General features: G+C 40.7%; 1 protein-coding gene across 7 annotated transcripts in view; it reads left to right on the top strand.

Moving 5' to 3' along the window:
* Nucleotides 1-21557, top strand: part of FOXP2 (forkhead box P2) — a 1512938-nt gene that overhangs the window by 859844 nt on the left and 631537 nt on the right. For 3 of the 7 annotated variants that reach the window (XM_081537128.1, XM_081537123.1, XM_081537121.1), the window contains exon 1: nt 4117-4487. The exons of 1 other annotated variant lie outside the window; for it this stretch is intronic. The gene's annotated coding sequence lies outside the window, so the exon portion shown is untranslated. Of the gene's footprint in view, nt 1-4116; nt 4488-18720; nt 18938-21557 lie in introns of those variants that run through there. 3 more of the 7 variants (XM_081537129.1, XM_081537122.1, XM_081537132.1) reach the window with 3 other exon arrangements.

Below are 21557 nucleotides of genomic sequence, written 5' to 3'. Positions count from 1 at the left end.
TATAACATAGATTACCCTTGATTTGACTTCGGTGAAACTAAAATTTTCCCTTTTTCCTAAAATGTGTCTGGGAGGAGATTGAATATAGGATAATGTCTAAAAGGAGTCTGTTTATTTGCTCATCTTCTGAAAACTGTAATGGATGTGAAAAATAGGAACTTGATAGTGCCCGATTTTCTATTTGAAAAGAAAAATGTTTTACTTTGCATTTAAAGAAGACTTTTGTTACAATCTATTTGAAGTGAGTAATACAACTTTGAAGATGGTATTTCTAACAGGAAAAAAAAAAGATGATTTAAAAATCACTGCCCCTTACCGTCTCTGGTCTCTGCCGGCGATCTCTCTCCAAGTCAATTACATTTTTAGGTATTAGTCACAATTATACCAATTAAACTACTCTGAAGAAGAAAAATGTAACTGTTGTTAAACTGAAACTTTTGGAAACAACAGACCTGAGTGTGTGAATAATTATATTTTTATAACAAATAATAACTAAAATTCCAAACAGCTTACTCGGAGAAGCATTAACCAACGTTTCTAATACTTGTCACTAGGGTAAGTTGTTTTCTTTCATCCTGGCTTCAGTCAGTCACATTTGGGATGGTTTATTTCACTCAAGATACGCTGGCAGGGACCATTTCGAACGAATTTATCTTTCGCCTTTACCGTAATAGAGCAGTGTCTCCGAATTTGTTGATTTGCGGTTCCATCGTAAAATAAACTTGAAATCAAATAAATTTTCGTGAGAGAACTTCGAGGGCCACTTGGTGAAACTCCTCAACTACTCAGTAGCTCCGTTCAACTTTTCCCTGGAACCTCTTTAAATGACTTTTGCAGACCCACGTGCTGCAAAGGACACTTGAGCTGTGGCTGCGACCCTGCGCAGTTACTACAGGGACAGAGTTTGGCTTCCCCCCTTTCTCTGATATGCGGAGTATCGGTTCAAGGCTGCCGTGATCCAGTGGGCTGACCAGTGACTTGTGCAAAAGAAAACTATTCGTTCACTGTTTGCCCTTTCTGAGTTTCCCTAGGCTGCGGAAACCCGGTTTTCCTATCATTATACTTCAACTTTTTTGGAGTGTGTTAGCACAGAGCGCTAAACCCCAGCCGGCTCCAGCAGCAGCGAAGCGAACAAAGCCTGCAGTGTTCGGGGCCATGTCGGGGCGGGGGAGGTGGGTGAGGGAAAGGAATTGCAAATAAATATATTTTATGACCACCCATCAACAAACTACGTGCCACCATGGCAGCCCCTGGTAGCCGGGCTGGGTCGCAGTGTGGCCAGGGGAGCAGGCTGGGAGGGAGGCTACAGTAGAGGGGGAGCGAGCCGCAAGCCCCGGGCCTGAACTTTCACCTCTCGAACCCCGGCCCAGCCCATTGGCTGCGGGCGAGGGGTCCGCAGAAGGCAGGGCTCCAGGCAGAATCTGCGTTCTCAACCCCCGGGGCGACTTCTCTGCGTTAAGGGTGGGTGGCCCGGGAATGACAGCAGGCGAAGAGGACAGAGATAAAGGGGGCGAAGTTAAACAGGGCGCCCAAGGGGGCTGCAGGCTCAGCTCCGCTTAGGAAGATCGCAGGCAGAGTACTCGGCCAGTCGAGAAAGATATGTTCCTCCAACTCAGATATGCATTTGCACCTCTTGGCGCCTGGCTGTTTGCACTCACAGGAAAGAAACGTCAGTGACTGAATTGCACCAAAACGTGTCTTTGTATACAGAGTGAAAGGCTAACTAAATCCGTTCCTCTCCCAAGTCTCGAGAGCATAACCCCTTTTCTTTCCTCCTTGTTGGGAACTTGAACTTCTCTTCCAAGTTGCCTAGACTCATTTATAATAAGCCTTTTCCGCTCACTTCCTCCGTTGGACCCCTAGAGAGAAAGAAAAGTAACTGGGGTCGGTGTATGCGGGGGAAGAAGGAAAAAAAAAAAGAGTGAGGAGCTGCAGACCTTCTGACTGTTTTGTTACCTTTATTCACAAACCCAGTGGAAAGATACATCCTCAGATCTCCAAGGATTTCGACGCCGTTTGTTCTGGTCTTTTCCAAAATGTTTTCAGGTTAATTCAGAAAATCGGCCTTTTATTTAAGGTTGCTAGTTAAGTATAAACGCAAATTACTTAATGTAAAATGATCTCCTTCAGAAGGCGAGGTGGGATTATTTGCATCTGGCGTTTTGTAATTTAAATGATTGCTCCCTCCTTCCCTCCTCGCTTCCATCTTTAAAAAATTCGGTTTATTTGCCCACTATTCAGCCTGCATTTCGAAAAAAGACAATTTAAATAATAGCGAGGACACAGTTCACAAGCAGAGCACTTGAGGACTGCCTGGAGTTTTGAAAGCTCACAGAAAGCACCGCGATTCAAAGACCAACTCTACCTCTTTGCTAGTGCTCCTGGCAGGGGCCGTCTTCGCAGGACCAGCCCCGTGGCTTATTGACTTAATTGGTTTCACTAGAAAATCTGACCGTGTGTTTATAGTTGTGGGTGCCAGGGCTGCTTCCTCCACGGGAGAACTGCAGGTTCTGGAGGGAAGAGTTATGTCAAGAGTGTGTGTGTGTGTCTGTGTATGAGTTCACGTCTGCCCTTTAGAAAAAGGGCGCGCTGCTCTTTGAGGAAAATACTCAAAGGCAGAAGCTGGTGCTGCTCGTCCGTCTCCCCAGTCACCCCCGTCTCTCTTCTTCCACGGGGGGTGTTGGAGGGCAAAGCCCGGGGCCAGGGTCTGTTCGCCACGGCCTCTCGGCTGCAGTAATTTGGAGGAAAGTTTCAGCGCCTTTCGGAACGCCGCGCTTGGCGACTGAAGTGCGAGCAGAGCGGCCGGTTCCGCCGCGGCGCGCAGAGGACCCGGCGGGGTGGAGGGTCGCGCGGCCCGCAGACAGGGGAGGGGCTGGCGGTAGCCCGCGGGAGGAACGGCCTGCCCGGAGCCGCGGTGGAATACGGGCTCCTGAACAGCCCCCATCACCACTCGGGTCACGCGTCCCATCCGGGTCCGTCCCGTCCTCCCCTCGGTCCCGCGTGGGACCTGGCCGAGTCACACCCCACGGACGAGAGCGGGGACTCGGGCGCTGGAGGCTGGGCCCGCGCACTCCCCACGCCGGCGACTCGGCTTTGAAGTGCCAGCGGCAGTTCTGGCAGTTTCTTCTTTCCTTTCATTCCGGTTACTTTGCTCCCCTCAGTCACTGACAGGCCCGTCTCGAGAGCCTCAGACCCCCAAAGTCTCAGCTCGGCAACCCCTTCCTTCTAAGCTCCGCCCCGGCCGGCCCGCAGCCCGGCGCCGAGCCGGTGACTGGGGCTGGGCGACCACGAGGAAGCCCGAGAACTCCCGGGTCCAAGTGAGACAGGAGCCCGACAACAATGAAGAGTGAGAAAGACACTCGGCCTCTTCACCCCAGGCCTCAGAGGCGCACACCGCGAAAAGAAAGGCCAGTCAGCGTTTTAACGCACGCTTGGGTCTCCCTTTCTGACTCTCGCTCGAGTACTTTAACTCCTTGCCACCGAGGGCTTTGGATCCCTTCGAGGCTTCCTGCACTTCTCTTGGAATTCCCTGTTTCATTTGCCAGCAGCTCCGTCTGCTGAGAGGACGTACTTTGGGGACTGCCAAGAAGCAGCAGACACAACTCGGCTTTGCCAATACAGCATAAGGTTTTGTTCTCTCCTCCCTCCCCACCCCCTTCCTCGACTCGCCGTCTGGGCCGAGCGGGAGGGGGCGGAGCAGGAGGTGGGGAGAAGGGTGGGGGTTGGGGAAGATCTGGCGCCGAACAAACAAGTTCTCCAGCGAGCTGTTTACAGAGCAGGTGGACCTGACGTCAGCCAGGAGGCTCCACTGCAAACCCGAACGGTATTCTGCGCCGCGCTTCCCCCTCCCTTAAAGAAGTTGGGGGAACGCCAGGAGATAGGTGGCTGGGGGTGACGGGCATCTTAGCCAGCTGGTTCCAAACCACTTTGGGGATCAGCAACAACAGTCAACAATAACAAGGCAAAGTAAAACAAAAACAAACAAGTGGCCCAGCAGTACTTTAGAATCCTCGGAGGCGTCCCTTCCCCCACCCCGCCCCTCCGAGAAGAGGCGGCTCCGCGCGCCGTGTGTGTACAGTTTGCATTGCCAACAACACGCGCGCGCGGCCGGGTGCGCGCGCCCGCCAGCGCACACTCACACACATACATACACACACACACACACACACAGATCCGGGTGGGGGGAGCGGCAGCGCGAGACAGCGGGAGCCTCCGAGAAAGCGCGAGACACGCCGGCGCGTGCAGCTCTGCGGCGGCCGCTGCGCCCCGGCTCCAACCCCGCGCAGCCAGCCCGTGAGCGCCGGTCCGGGTTATTTATGCGGCGGCCGCGTCCGCCAGCTGCGGCTTCCTCCTGCCCCCCCTCGCGGGCGCGCCCCGACTCGCGGCAGCAGTTGCCGGGACTCGCGCGTGGGTGTGTTGTTTGTGGGCTTCTGCCTCGGCGCCGCGGGTGCCACCTCCCGGGACGCTGCCCAGCGTCCCCGGTCGCGGTAAGTTTCTTCGCCCTCACTCTGGCGCGCGGCACCTCCGCCCCCCACGCCGTCCCCGCCACCTCTACGCCGGGCCAGGCTGCGACTTGACTCTGCTCCGCGCTGCTCCCGGGGCGGCGGCAGCAAAGTTTCGCCCCAGTCGCTGAGCTCCGCGCGGCTGGGCGGGTATGACATGTGTCAAATTTCGGCTCGGCATCGGGGTCGCGTTCCGGACCTAACATCACCACTTGTTGTTCTTTTTCATGTAGCTTTGTGCTGAGGGGAAGGGGGCGTCGAGAGAGGGGAGGCTGCCCTTGGCTCACGGATGATTTTTACTTTTGTATTCGAAAAACGTTGCCTTGTCCGGCAACAGACACTCCAGACCGCGGCTGGAGGAAAATGTGTGTGGAAACAGCAGATGTGTTTGTTTACTTTTATTTTTATTGTGTGTTGTCTCTTCCTTCTTCTTCCCCCCCCCCTCCGCGAGGAGGAGAAACAACAGTAAAAACATCTGGCGTTTGGAAGCACATACTTTATTGTCCAACTGCTGACCTTTTTATTTGCTCAGTTGGGCAAGTGCACGCTTCTCGTCTCTAAGTTAGACACTTCAGCGTACATTTCACAAGTACTTCTTGGGGAATGGAGGCGGAGAAGGGACACTTCTGCTTCTCCAGTGAAGAAACTCCTGGCCCCTAGTGACACTTGGGGATGATCGTGCATCTCGACTGCTGCCCCCGCTCGCGCTCTTTACCCTGTCCACGGTTAGCAGGACCCGCTTCACCCGGGATATGTCCTGGTCTTACTTTTATTCCGCTTTGGAGAGGTCTCCCTACTCCGAGGGTGGGTTTGGGGTGAAATCGCGCCTCCGGGTTCTTCAGGGAGGGGACGAGGGATGGACGCGGATACCTTTCGGAGAAAAGGAGGGCTTCTCGGTTGACTTTTACCTGTAAAGTCCGCGCAGGCCCCAGGCGAGCGGAGGGCAGGCTGACGCGCTGGGTTGACTTTGACCGCGAGGAGCGCGGGGCCCGACGCCCCTTCGCGCTCGCGGCGGCGCACGTGCGGCGGCGGCGCGGGCTGGACCCACTGGGTGGCCGCGCCCGCGTGTCTCCTGCACGCCTCTCCCCGCCGGCCAGAAGGCGCCCCGACACCCTGACCTGGGGGCTAGCGTCTGCGGGGACCTGTCCCTTGCAGTGGGTGTTCGAGTAGGTCTAGAGCAGGGAGGAAAAGTTGCCCTCCTATCCTCAGACTTTGGGATCTCTTAGGTGAGTCTCTCAGAGCACCTGGCGCGCGGGTGAGCTAATTAGGAACAACGGGAGGGAAAGGCACGTGCGAGTCTGGAGCATCTGAGAGTGGAACTCGCGCGCATTTTGCACGGGGACGGGGCGGGAGAGGCAGAACTGGACGCCGCTTGGGAGGCTCCTCAGATTCCGGAATCCCCAAGGAGCTAGACCCATCTGTGTATTTGTTTATTCAGCTTTTAACCAACAGATTTAAACCACTTAATGGACAGCTGCTGTCTGTAGAGCTCCTATCCCTTCCGCCACACACACACCCCTCCCATTTTCTCTCACCACATGTTGAAATCCAGTCAGTTTCTTGATCTTGAGGATTGTTCCTCGAGTACTGTTTGCTCCCAGGTGGCCAGGCTTTCACGACGCGAGTGCTCAGAAGGGCGGGAAGGAGAAAGGGCGTGGAAGACCTGTGGGAGTGTGTTAGGTGTGTATATTTCTAGTCATCATGGATTCAGAAGTGCTGAAAGAGCCACCTCCCCAACTTGCCCAGAGCCTGCTCAGAAGAATAATTAAGTAGTAGCAGGTAAGCCAAGGTGAGAAAGGGAAGCTCTAGCGTCAAGTAGCTCAAGTGGACGTTTTCCAGCTGGAAGTATTTGGGGAGATTTACTTTTGGAAAACAAAAGTTTGCCTGGAAGGCACATCTTTGCACACTCTCCTAATTCAAATAGTTTGTTTAGGCTTCAATGGAGACGGAAGGGGTGTGTTTAATAGCACGTCTATGCTAGACGTCAACACTAAACAAAGATGAGCTTTGAGATATTTTCATCTTCAATTTTGCATTATGGCATACCTCAGGAAATGTTTTATGTTGTCAAAAGTCCTGTTTATCTTTTCTGTCACTGTGAGTTATGGATGGGTACATTCTCAGTGTCCCGGAATTTTAAAATGTAGTGTTTGTTTAATACTGCTAAACAGTTATTTACAATTTTGACTTATTTGTGTATGCATTAATAAAGTGGGTATGAAGTTATATACACTGTGATCACTAGGTTTGTAAAATGTCATTTTCAGCTTTAAAGCTTTTAAAGTCATTCCCTTCCTCCCTCCCTCCCTCCCTCCCTAGTTCCTTCTTTCCTTCTCCCTCTCCCCCTTCCTGCCTTCCTTCCATTTTTATTATTAGACTACATCCATGTTCAGTAGTTGCTTAGTTCAGTACTTCTTTAAGAAACCCACTGCTTCATTGTTATCTGAAACTAAGTGAGAGAAATGTTTAATTGTGATTAAATTACAAACTTTTAAAGAAGAGACTAGAAACCTGATGATACAGCCCTGTTGGTAAGTGACAGAAGAAACTCTTAAAAGATCATCTTAAAGTTCACTTTTTAAGTACAAGAATACAAAAAATTAAGGGAATAATTTTTAAATTCAGTTTAAATATGAGTACAATAACTTTTCTTTTTTATACGTAGTTTATTAAATTACCATTACACTACAATACCAAAATAGAAAAAAGGAGAAATATATACAAATAACAATTATGAACTATTTTAAGCTATTGTTCAAAATTTCTCAACTTATACTTTAGGATTCAGCGTGATGTGAATTCTAGAACTGAATATTCGAGTGAAAAGAGACCTTTAATTATATTATGATGTGAGTAGACTTACTAATAGTTATATCTGAGTAAACTGTCGTTCCAGTTTCATTTCTTTGCACTGATGGTAGTATAGTGGGTTTGCTTGGGGAAAAAAAAAAAAAACCTCTTGTATTCTACAAACTTAAAATAGGGGTAAATTGTTGTATGTGACACATTATAAAATTAAGAAGAAAGGTGAACATTAAAATCACAGGTAACCTATAATGAGAAGTTACATTCCATTTGTACAAACAAGACCCAGAAACGCAAAACAACTCTCTTTGCATAACTATTAGAATTGTACTCTATGACAAGTATATTTAAATATGTGAAAATGCCTTCATGGCTTGATTGAGACTCATAGAGCATATAATAAAATATTGAACATAACCAGATAAATTTACCAGACATTTTAAGAGAACATGTGAGGGATATGGTACTTAATTACATAAAAGAGATATTATTTGTGATACATTTAAAGATTTATGCTGCTCTGCCTTATCATTCTGTGTTGACAGTCTCATGTTAGATCAACTATTAGTTATAATACTGATAGAAAACGGAATGATTGAAATAGTCATGTATTTCTGTCTCTCTCAGTTAAGTCAGAGAGACCACTGACTTGTAAGAAGTTCTCTTGGCAAGAGTGTTGCTAAACAAAGTTGCAAATCACTGTTGAATTCCAAAATGATGTTAATTCCATTGCAATTACTGAATACTAATTCATGGCACAGTTATTTTTCTCTTTACCTCTGTGATAGATCATAGTACTCTTAGTGATAAATGAATGGATCTAAAATGTTCTAACCAGTGCCCAGATTCATTCTGCCCTTTGGTAAAAGAAAGTTTATTTCTTAACTTAGGCCTAATGAGATTTTTGCATAGATTTTTGAAAATAACCTTACTTATGTAGTCCTTAATTCATAGAGTTCTAACAAATTTGATCAAATCCAACCCAGAAAGATTGTTGTTTACCTTCTTAAGCCTTCTGAAAAAGTAATCCAGGTGCTTGAAACTTTACTTAAACAAATTCCAGTGCTTATGGTCCACAGATAGTTTAATGAGTAATTTGAATTTTGTATGCCATAGTTAATGTCTCTTCTTTTTTTGGATGACACAGACATTTATCTCTTAACATATTCAATACTTGGACTCCAGGCATATCACTTTCAGAGTGTTATCAGGTAAAAATAATTTAAGTTCTTTGGGCTTTTTTTCCCCCATGAGGCTTAAGTCATTTTCATTGCTTTCTTATGAAGTTTTTCCAAACGTTAGCTACTTCATTTGTCTCATAACTATTTTTTAACACCTTAACTAAGCATAGTTACGAGGGTTGCTTAAACATATCGTTACTTTTTTTAAAGTCCAGAATTAGTTATATGAAAATTCATTACTGTTGAATTATATAAATACTAATAAGTAGAGTAGTTTTTTCCTTGTAGGTGTTCCTATCTATTAAATGATACTTACTTCCACTTGCCTATTTAATTCTGTCTTATCATTACCTCTGATGTATTGTTATATATATTCTTTGCTTTGCACTGTATTTCCATGTAGTCCCTGCCCCCAACTTTCCAGACAAAATACACAAAAAAAGGAGAGTAACTTTGGTGAAATATAAAGAGATATTATAGCTAACAGGTCAATGTTAGAATATTAAGATGCTGGAGAGAGATCCTCAGAAAATTTAGATTTATTATGTTCCAAACTATTAATGTTAAAATAAAAAGTAAACCTGTGTATGTGGGTGACTTATTTGCTATAATAGTTTTCATTTCAACTGTTTTGTTCTCTGAATAGATGCTTCAATGATTTGCTGTCTTATCAGTTGTGATATTAAGTATTGGCCTAATTATTTTTAGGCTCATAATGTCAATTTTGTAATTGGAGTGACTAGGAATTTGTGTTTATTTGGACAAAATTTTGTCCAGCAGCCAAATTAAAATATGCTGTAAAATCAGGTATGCTTGTATCACTCCTATTTCATTCTAAAACAACTTTATGTTGTAATGATTTGTAGCTTATAGTTCACATTGAATCCTAATACTTTTTCATTTTGGGATTGTGAACATTATTTACTCTCTCTAAATTGACTTGTATCTGATCATTTGTCCAGTTTCCTTTCCATGAACAATTTGAATTCTTACATTCCGTCAATTTATATAATTCAGTACATTTTAATGTGAGATTTTATTTAAAAATCCATTCTGTCCACAAATTATCTGTAGAGTCCAAGTTTAGTTTTTCGAATTCCTTGATATTTGAAATATGTGTTCTTGGAACTATATTCTACTGATTGAATTCAACTTCCCAAACAGTTGTACACTATTTTTTTTTCCCTGGAATCCATCAAGGATCTTCAGAACATACCTTTCCATTATATTGATAAATATGTCATACTGAGCTGACATCTTCATTCCTTTCTGCTATAGCAAATTATTTTCATTAGCAAGAGCATATGAAATTTAAATGTTGAAAAAGCACACTGCTAGGAAGCAAATGAATCCCCAGGGGTTTAAAAGCTCTCAGCATTTTTAGTTTATTAATGTTCCTCAATTTCCTTTGATTTCTGTTTTAGAAGCCTTAAAATATACTTTGTGGAAGATAATGTTGGTTTAAAATTTAAGTTTTTAGTGTTTCTTTTTAAAGTTCTTTGTAACAAGTCTGAAAGATTTTTACCATGAAACTATCATAAAATTTTTTTTAAAACAGGTTAAGGACATTAACTTTATGTTAGTCAAAAAAAGGATGCTACTGCAAAGAACATAGTTTCTCTGGTATCCATCTGTTTCTTTTCTTTCTTCTCAACTTTTTATGATGCTATTTTCTGTGAAAGTTTTCTTTTTTTGCGTCATTTTTGTTTTGTATCATTTTGGTACATATACAGAACTACCACTTTGCAACTTTTTCTCAATTTAAGGAAAAAAATAACAAAGTATCCTGAAGTGTATTTTAGGGGGTAAGAAAAAATCTTGTGGTAGACATATTTCAGAGAAAGTGTTTATAAAATTTCTTGCTGGCAGATAGTGAGGAGAAACTTATAGTACACTAATCCAAATATCTTAACATCTTAGCATATGTAGACTGTCATAAAATCATCTCATTTAAAAAAGAGAAAAGATCCCCAACATCCTTAAAAAGTATTCCTCACCATTACTTCACCCAAATTTATGTTCCAAGATTTGGTTGATCTATATTTGTATGCCTGTAGCTAGCTCATTTCCTTTTTGTCTTCATTTCCCCCCCTTTCTCAGTAGGTCTTTTACTTTAGCTAAATTATGTCCCCCAAAATCTTGCTTTATACACCTAGTTACCAGTCTGATCAGGTAGACCATTAGCTACTCCCTGATTTGATGCAATAGCTCCTTAATTTCCCCCCTTTTCTCCCTTCAAGTACAACAGTTTATTTTCCAAGTAGCAGAGTGACCTTTTGAAGATATATCTATCTGATTATGTCACTCTTGAAAGGTATAAATTTTCCATAACTTCTTATGTCTCTGAAAATAAAAGACAAGGACCTTACTAAGGTCCGTTTTATTTGACCCCTGCTCTCTGTCTCACAGTATTTCCTGTCATTTCCCTCTTATTCAGTCAACCCTAGACACTGACTTCCTTGACATTCCTCAAAATGGGATCAGCTATTTCCCACCTCAGAGTTTTCCTCTGTCTGTCTGTAATGCTCTGCCCGCAGGTATCCTCACTAACTTCAGGTCTCTGCTCAAACATATCCTTATGGAAGCCTTCTCTGATTGTCATATCTAAAATAACAAATCATCATTGCTCATGCTCTGTCGCCTTTCTCATATGTTGATTTCCCCTATAGCACTAACAACTGACTTTAGAAAGATTGTTTCTTTCTTTATAGTCTCAATGAGAATGTGTATTCCATGGATACAAAGTTTTCTTCTGGGCACTGTTCTAATCCGGTGTTTAGAACATGCTTTGTACTTGGTAGGAACTCTAAATATTGAACTGAGAAATGTATGACTTTGTGGAGGTCCAGCAGGTTACTTCTATCTGTATCATTGTTCCATTTTGTGTATGTGTATAATTGAAATTCCTTCTCACCCTACTTTTTCATCTTGCACTCATCTTATACCATATTTGGGAAATTGTTCATTACTGAATTGGCCAAGACATGGCTCTCATCTTGGGTGGGTATGCTGTAAGTTCAGTTTTCTGTATCTCTTTTTTATTCTTGATCTGAGAATATAACTTAACTTGAAAGTTGTGAGTAGATATTAATGCTTTTGGACAAAAAATGCACAATAGTTGAGTGCTTCAATATAATAATGCTTAGGACCATTGAACTGACATATTTAATCATAGAATCATGTTCTATGATTAAACTTCTTATCAAGAAAAGCTATGATAAACCTAGATAGTGTATTAAAAAGCAGAGACATCACTTTGCTGACAACAGTCCATATAGTCAAAGCTATGGTTTTTCCAGTAGTCATGTGCGAATGTGAGAGTTGGATCATATATCAGGCTGAGCACTGAAGAATTGGTGTTTTCAAATTGTGGTGCTATAGAAGACTTTTGAGAGTCCCTTGGACTGCAGGGAGATCAAACCAGTTAATTCTAAAGAAATCAGCCCTGAATATTCATTGGAAGGACCGATGCTGAAGCTGAGTTTCCTATACATTGGCCATCTGATACAAAAGAGATGACTCATTGGACTCATTCCCTGATGCTGGGAAGATTGAAGGCAGGAGGAGAACGGGGTGAGATGGTTGGATGGCATCACTGACTCAGTGGACATGAATTTGAGCAAACTCCAGGAGATTGTGAAAGGCAGGGAAGGCTGGCGTGCTACAGTCCACAGGGTCCCAAAGAGTTGGACACAACTGAACAACAATAACAATATCTTAATATGAGTAGCATAATTAGTGTATATAGATGTTTCTAATGGTTATGCTATGAGTACAACGTGGGCATTCAGTGTTTCTGGGGGTTGGTGAGGAAAGAGGGAGGGAAATGGGTTAAGTCAAGGTCTTTTCTAAAACCGTATCTAGATTGTTGTTGTTATTCTGTGGTATAATAAGACAGATTTACTTTTTTTGCATTGGCATGCATACCATCGTTTATAACTTATCTTTTCTTTCATTCTTTCTGTATCTATTTTTAAACAGAGCAGGTTAAGGATTTATGATTTGTTGGAAAGTCCATCTTTCTGAATTTAAAATCCTATTCTTTAGTTTGTGCAGGTCACATTGGGGCATCTACAGCTGGGGGGTGAATGAGTGATACAACTCTCCATATAACACCACACAGATCCACAGATTTTATTCTCATAAACCTAATGTCCTGTAGAGTTCTCTTTCACATACTATGTACATATTTAAAATTTGTATTAGCTCGCTCAGCAGTTTTGTTCTAAATATCTTGAGAAAGGGGTATGTAATCTTCACTATTGATAATGAGGAAAGAGGCCTCTCTTTGCCTCCTTCATCTCATTTCCCTGTTTCTCTTTCCTCTTTGAGACAAATTATGAGATCTTTCAGAATAATTCTGATATCTTATTATACCATGAGTGAACTTGTGGTCCTTGAAAAACTCTGAAGAAAGACACAGTGTGGCTTTATTATATTATTACCTCACTTTTTCCTTTCAAAAAACTTACTAACTTATGCTTTCTGCTTTTTTTTTTTTTTAAATCCTGGTCCTTAGGTACTCATAGTCCTCCTTGGCACCATCTGGCTATTCTAGGTCCCAATGTATTCTCTTTTCCTTGTTCCAAGCAGGAATTTTTTTTTTTTTCTTATTAAAGGCCTTCTCTGATAATGGCAATGCATATTAGAATGTGAATGAAAATGACTCCTTCTGGAAAGCATAATTATCTCAGATAGTAAAATGGCCTGCTTGGTTTACTGATCAGAGCTCCACGGTGAGTGCCAGGAGACCTGCATTCTGTTTCTTAGTCTGACTTTCAACTACTGTGCAATATTGGGTGGATCTTTTCCTTCAAAATTAAAAAGAGATTGGATTAGCTTTTAGGTTACTTTCAACAGAAACCTTTTATGACTTACATAAGTCAAATTTGAAGCTGTAAACAGGTTGTCTCTTACTACAATATAAACACAGAGGTAAGGATGACTGGGAGAAAAAGATAATTCCTAAAATAAAGAGGATTAAAACCAACAAAAAATTACCACAAATATCTTTGCTTATGAAACTCAGGGGGCTCAGTTAAAATGTATTGTTCTTCACTTGTCTTAACCCACTTGGAATTTTCACATCACTCCCCTCCTTCCCAGTCAGCAATGGAGCCTCACCTTATTTAACCAGCATGCTGAGACAAGGAGAGGAGAAGTGAGTGCATGTGGAGTTGGTCATGTTAGGGTTGAGAAAAATAAATAATTGCCTGGCATCCTGTTCCCTGAAGCACATACCATTAACATCCCATAAATATTCATTTCTTTACAATTTTGCCTTGGTCCTGTGGTCATTCACATATTTAGCTTTTGGCAGCATCAATCCAGAAATAAAATGGACAGTTGGATGAGCTGTTTGATAAGCTTTGTCTTTTTAAAATTAGAGCTCTCCTTTTTAATGGACCTTACACACACACACATTTTTTGGAACCCACATAAAATGTTGGGCTGCTTCATGGTCCAGTCTGTGCATTGTGGTACATTAAAAGACAACTCCCAGATGTAGGGGTGCTGCATGTCTTTGCTGCAGTTTGACTTAAAGGGAGTGAGTAACACAAGGGTTTATACAGTTCACCACATAGGAAGTTTGGCCCCACATTTCTTGAGACATATGTTTTTCTTCCCCAAAGAACTGCTGAAAAGTCTTTAGAGCTTCATCTAAGTTATTCCTTCACTGCTTTGCTGCCCAACCCCCTAGTCAAGGGATGTATGCATTTACACCAAGTGTACATGCCCCATGAAATATGCTGTCCTGTGTGTAGTGTAGTGTCTTTTCTCATTCTGACTACTTTCCTTGTGACAAATTAGCCTACATGTAGACAAATAAGGAGCCACAGGTTGCATCTCAGAAGGTAGGGGATTATGAATTGCAGTAGTTTTTAGTAGTGATGTAAGCTTGCAAATGTTCATTTTTCAGTACATTTTACCTTGTTGTAGGTTGTAGGGCTACCCTTTTTGGCACCTAGGACCATTTTCATGGACAAGTTTTCCACAGACCAGGGGTGGGGCGGGGGAAATGGTTTCAGGATCATTCAAGGGCATTACATTTATTGTGTCCTTTATTTCTATTGTTATTGCATCAGCTCTAACTCAGATCATCAGGCATTAGATTCTGGAGGTTGGGGACCCCTGTTATAGAGAATGTATACTCCTGTAACTAAAAATAAAATTCATTTGACAGCCTTTGTGTTGTCCCAAAGAAAGTACTTTTAAATTTATATTTTCTTGATCTATATATAATATTTCTCTACTTTCAGAAAAGTATGCTTTCAGGTTGCCCTTGTATCACTTCCAATTCTGTGCTCTTTTGTAATTTTCAGTAATTTCAAACTGTCCCTAGTCCTGCATGTCTGTTGCTGAAACTATTCCACAAGTAGAAGAAAGGCAATGTAATTTTTTTATTTCTAATTGGTATTTGATTTTACATAGCTCTTCTCTTTGATATCCCTCTAATTGTGTCCTGGACAAATCTCATTCCCACTGGACTGAAATGATGCTAGATGCTAAAATGTGACTAAGTACTTGCTTACTCATATTATTATATTAAAGGAACATCATTATTATAAGTATTGTTTTTATTTTGAGAGACAACTTGTTTTTATGACTATAGAAGATCAAATTTTAAGGGCAAATGTACAATAATAGAGAATATATGGTAACAAGCTATGAATAAATAAAGAATAAAAATATTAAATGGTTATTTTCTTATTATTGGAATTACATTTTTATGAGAGGACGTTTAAAATAGAATACAAATGATTATTTTATTTTTACATGTCTACTTATAAGACAGTGAAAATATATTTGATTATTTTTACAAAGCTATTTGGCTATACATGTGATGTTTCATTTTAAAATAAGGTATTGGCTATTATGTTGTAGAAATGATCTTGATAATTTTCTCTCAGAATTGTTACTTGTTACTTTCACTGTGATTTATTAATTATACAAGTTATATTTTAAATGCTCATCTTTACAAAGTTGTTTAAATATCAGACATAATTTCTTGTGTTTTTTTTTCAGAAGAAAACTATCAGATGTAATCTTTTTATTTTTAATTGAACTATAGTTGATGTATAATATTGTGTTTCAGGTGTATAGCAAGTGATTCAGTTATATATTCAGATTCTTTTCCCTTATAGTTTATTACAAAATATTGAATATAGTTCCTTATGCTATACAGTAAATCCTTGTTGTTTATTTTTTATATAATAATGTGTATCTGTTAATTGTATACCGCTAATTTTTCCCTCCCTCCCTCCTCCTTTCCCCTTTGGTAACCACAGTTTGTTTTCTATGTCTGTGTGTCTGTTTTGTAAATAAACTCATTTGTGTTATTTTTTAGATTCCACATATAAGTGATATCATATATGATATTTGTCTTTGTCTGATTTACTTCACTTAGTTAATCTGTAGGTCCAGCCATGTGCTAGAGTGGCAGTATTTCATTCTTTTTGTGTCTGAATAATCTTTCAATATTTCATTGTGTACACTCACTCACTCGCTCACTCACTCTGTATCTTCACTCATCTGTTGATGGATGATTAGGTTGCTTCCATGTCTTGTCTGTTGTAAACAGCGCTGCTGTGGACATCAGGGTGCATGTATCTTTTCAAATCTAGTTTCCTCCAAATATATATTCAGGAATGGAATTGCTGTATCGTATAGTAGTTTTTAGTTTTTTAAGGAACCTCCCTACAGGTTTCCAAAGTGAGTGCACCAATTTACATTTGCATCAATGCTGAAGGAGGGTCCCCTTTTCTCCACATCTTCACTAGCATTTATTATTTGTAGACAGTTTTTTTTTTTGGCCACCTCATGTGTGGCTTGCAGGATCTCAGTTCCTGGACCAGGATTGAACCTGGGTCATACAACAGGGAAAGCCTAGACTCCTCACGACTAGGTTACCAGGAACTCTGTATTAGTTGTAGACTTTTTGACTTTTATGGCCATTTTGAACACTGTGAAGTGATGCCTCACTGTAGTTTTGATTTGCATTCAACTAATTTGTGATCTTGAGCATATTTTCATGTGCCTGTTGGCCATCTGTATGTCTTCTTTGGAGAAATGTCTGTTTAGGTTTTCTGCCCATTTTTTGATTGCATTGTTTGGGTTTTTTGATATTGAGCTGTATGAACTGTTTGTATATTTTGGAAATTAAACCCTTGTCAGTCATGTCGTTTGCAAATATTTTCTCATAGTTCATAGATTGTCTTTTCATTTTGTTGATGGCTTCGTTAGCTGTGCAAAAGCTTTTAAGTTTGATTAGGTTCCATTTTTTTCTCATTTACTTTTGCTTTTATTTCTTTTGCCTTGGGAAACTGATCTAAGAAAATATTGCTATGATTTTATTGTGCTTTATTAACAACACAAAATGTATTTTAATTGATCATCTTTACAAATTTGTTTTAAGCTCTATAAATTTTTCAAGTTTTAATTAAAGATAATTTATATGCAGTAAAGTTCACATCTTTCTAGTGTACAGTTCTGTATGTTTTCACAAACATGGTTGTGTACTCACTACCACAATTAAGATGTGGAACAGTTCCATTACGCTCCAAAATTTTTTCATGTGGATTTTAGCCAACACCTCCTCTCATCTTGTAATCTCTGGTAACTACTGATCTGTTTTCTGTCCCTAGAGTTTTGTTTTTTAAAGTGTGTTTTTTGGGGGGAGGTAACAATCTTTTGAATTGAGTGAATTTGATATTGTAGCACTGTTTACATTTATGATGTCCACCATGTTACAGATTGTAATGTGGTCTCTATTGTAGCCATATCTATCACATCACATAATTGCAGTGCAATATTGTTGTTGCTGTTCATTATACTGTGTAGTGAATGTCTGTGGCTTATTTACTACTCCTTTCAAGTTTGTACCCTTAAACAACATCAATCTTAATCCCCCCATTCCCATCTCTTGGTAACCACCTATTTTGCTCTCTGATTTTTACAAGTTTGACTTTGTTAGATTCCACATTTATGTGTGGTATCAGACAGCACAAACCTCTCTGACTTGTCTCAGCATAATGTGCTCAAGGTCTATCCATGTTGTTACAAATGGCAGGATAAGGCTTCCCCAGTGGGAAGTGGGTAAAGAACCTGCCTGCCAGTGCAGGAGACATAAGAAACTCAAGTTCAATCCCTGGGTTGGGAGGATCCCCTGGAGGAGGGCATGGCAATCCACTCCAGTATTCTTGCCTGGAGAATCCCATGGACAGAGAAGTGTTATATGTATATATATGCATTATACACATGTATATAATACTTCAGTCCTGTCTGACTCTTGTAGTTATACAAATTATATAAAATACTCATGTGTAATATATATGTATATACTATATCTATATGTATGTATTACATTCAACTCTGTGTTATCAATCATGTGGTAAGTAACCTTCAGAGGCAGGCTTTTTTCATCTAGCTTAATGCGTTTGAGATACATCAAATTGTTGTGTATATCAGTTTTGCTTTTGTGAGAATGTAGTTACTTGTTCCTATCATAATTTCTTAGGAGTTTATAATTCTCTCATTTCTTATACAAATATGTTTATTTTATAGATTCTTACATTTTATTTTGACTTATAAATTGGCTTGGCTTATGAACTAGAGTTTTTACTATTTGATCTTTTCTGAGAATTAATTTTGGGTCCTCTCCATAGCTGTCTACTCTCATTTCTATTTCCACCCTTAGTCTCTCTTGTTCTCATACTTCTTTCCTTTATTCTCGTAGGTGTTTGTTGTTCTTTTCACTCCTTTTCATCTGTTTGACAAGTTGAAAGATGTACAGCCCATTCAGGTAGTTACCTTTTAAAGAAGAAGAAGCTCATTATCTGTTGATTAATAATATCCATTCATTTATTCAGTCACTTATTCGTTTATTCATTGATTACTGATCACCCACCATCTGTAAATGGCAAAAGAAGTAAGAAGAATCCAAGAATCCTAGAATTGAAACCTTTGAGATAATAAATTAAATTTTTGTTCTCCCTTCCAAATCAGGTGGGAGATGGGGACAGGGTTTGTTACCCAGGGGCCACTGTGAGATGGCTTATGGACTGCAGTGTATGGAAAAATAATATAATCAGGTAAACCAAAAAGTTGGGCTTCCCTAGTGACTCAGCTGGTAAAGAATCCGCCTGCAATGCGGGAGACCTGGGTTCAATCCCTGAGTCGAGAAGATCCCCTGGAGGTGGCCATGGCAACCCACTGCTGTATTCTGGCCTGGAGAATTCCATGGAGTGTAGTCCTTGGGGTCGCAAAGAGTCGGACACAGCTGAGCGACTTTCACTTTCAAATCAAAAAGTCACGTGGGCTGCTAAGGACAAATTGTCAGTTTGAAGAGGCCAGCTAAGCTGAAATGGAATAGAAATCAGGGAGGCAAGACAGGAATGAAAATACACAAGATGCCTGGAGAAACCCTCTGTGGGTTGCCTATTTTTACAGGTAAGAAATGAGTAATTTGAAGACATCTGTAGGTGAGAGAGGCAATCTGCATTTTCATAGTCCTGACTAGTGGCTTTGTAAAACTTACATGAATGAATAACTAATTGTATAATAATAACTAATTGACAAAATTTAATTGATAGAAAGTTCTTCCTTACATTGAATTGGAATCAATTAGCCATTATTTCTAACTCCACCTTTTGGTTTTACACAAGACTATTTCACATAGATAACTTTGCAGATGTCTGAAAAATTTTTATAATCAATAAACTTTTCCTTTCTGAGGATAAAGAAGTCATATTTCTTCAGTTATCCTTCATATATACTCAGTGGATTTCTTTCACCCTTCACAGTTCTCATTACCCTCCTCTGGATATGCTTCTCTCCTTTTAAAATGTATCCAAAGCTAAATACCATACCATGTGTATGTTCTGACCAACACAGAATGCAATGAAAATTTGTCTTCATTTTTTCTGTAACCTAATGGCAATTTTTTTTTCAGTCATGTTACATTGTTACTAGAATGTTGCTTCATTTCATGTAAATTGCAATTAATATCAGTTTGAATATTGTAAAAAAATAGGATTTATATGTCTGTTACATTTGTTTCTTTATCATTTAGTGTATTCAGCATGTCAAGATTTTTAAATATTTTGGTTCTATTGTCTATGTTAACAATTGTGTCATCCATAATTTTGATTAATACATTTTATAACTCTACTTCGGAGAAGGCGATGGCACCCCACTCCAGTACTCTTGCCTGGAAAATCCCATGGATGGAAGAGCCTGGTAGGCTGCAGTCCATGGGGTCGCTGAGAGTCGACACGACTGAGCGACTTCACTTTCACTTTCACTTTTCACTTTCATGCATTGGAGAAGAAAATGGCAACCCACTCCAGTGTTCTTGCCTGGAGAATCCCAGGGACGGCGGAGCCTGGTGGGCTGCCGTCTATGGGGTCGCACAGAGTCGCACACGACTGAAGCGACTTAGCAGCAGCAGCAGGATACCTCTACTTAATTATTTTTGAAAATATCGATCAGAACAAGGTTAAGAATAGAGGCTTTTCTAAACTCAGTGAGTAGGAACTCTTTGGTTTGTTATTAATCCTTTGGATGGGATTATTAACCAATTGGTATACCTCTGAAATTAATCATAAGCATCATTATTATAATGGCTAATATTTATTAAGTGGTAGATACTTTTCTAGGAATTTTGTGTGTGAATTAATGTATTCTTCATACTGTCTTTATGAGGATTTATACTGTTATTTCCTCATTTGACCAATGGCAAAGCTGAGTCACAGGTTGTCCAGAACTGTGAAGTTTCTGAGATTTTACCTTACTTGCATGGTAACAAATTAGTCAGACACTATTCTGTGGAACTTTATATAGAAGATAAAAGGACTTTATTACTCCTGATACAGTGAGGAGCAGAAGCCTTATGCTTGCTTTGGTTCCTTGTCCCCCAAATTCAGGGGCTTCCCTGATGGCTCAGATGGTCAATCAGCCTTCAGTGAAGGAGACCTGGGGGTTTACTAGTGGTAGAGACCCTGCCTGCCAGAGCAGGAGATGTAAGAGACACTGGTTTGATCCCTGAATTTGGAAGATCCCCTGGAGGAGGCAATGGCAAATCACTCCAGTGCTTTTGCCTGGGAAATCTCGTGGACAGAGGAGCCTGGCAGGCTATGATCCATAGGGTCTCAAAGATTGGACATGATTGAAGCAGCTTAGCACGCATGCACCTGTGAGGCCATCAGAGGCTCCACAGAGGGGCCCAAGTTCACGTTGTACACTCTGTATCACTCTGTATTGCAGATGAGGAACTGTAAGTTTAGGAACCCTGATCTTTTATAATGAGCTATAAGCAAACCTTCCCTTTGTCCAGAGGGAGGTATTATGGATATTCAAAGGCAATTTGGTATACAGACATCCATGAGAAAGATAGTGTAGAACAAAGGCTGTCAGTGCCTCTGCTCACAAAACATGCAGAAACTTGACCGATCTGATATTTGCCTCTTAATCCAAGAATTTCCCCCAAAGTTACATAGGAAATGGACTTAACAGTTGGCCATGAAAGACTTACTCCATACTTTCTTGGTCCAGGCATTGTGCAGCCAATGCATTTCTCTGATCCACTCATCTAATAACATGTGAGACAAGGAAACAAGGTTTAGCATGACTTATTTTTAACAAATCCATGGCAGGCTTTTTTTTTTTTTTAAATGTAAGTGCTCACAAACCATCTGTTTAGTAACCTGTTGTAGAATTTTGTTGGGGAATAATGTCAAGATCACTGATCTTCATTTCCTAGAATCCTTTTACCTTCAAAAAATAAAATAACATTTGTCCCCTCTTATGTGTTACATCTGCTCTTCTGTTGTTTGTAACTCTTTCAAGGTTATCAAGTATAGTTTAGTGGTAACATATACAAGCTACTTTTTAAAGATACTTAAAATTTTAACCTAGTGGTTCTGCATACCTGAACTTATTTAAAGTGACTCATGGCCCTCTTTTTAATTCCTGAGCTTTGATTTTCTCATTAATTGTATTTGATTTTACATTTTAGTATAACTTTTCTTTTTGGTGAAGAAAGTAAACCACCCCAAAATCAAGAAGTTCG

Source organism: Giraffa tippelskirchi, chromosome 10, assembly GCF_054371585.1.
Source record: "Giraffa tippelskirchi isolate mGirTip1 chromosome 10, T2T-mGirTip1v1.2.pri, whole genome shotgun sequence".
NCBI lineage: Eukaryota > Metazoa > Chordata > Mammalia > Artiodactyla > Giraffidae > Giraffa > Giraffa tippelskirchi.
Note: the sequence above shows the minus strand (reverse complement) of the source record. Positions and strands in the feature narration are given on the sequence as shown.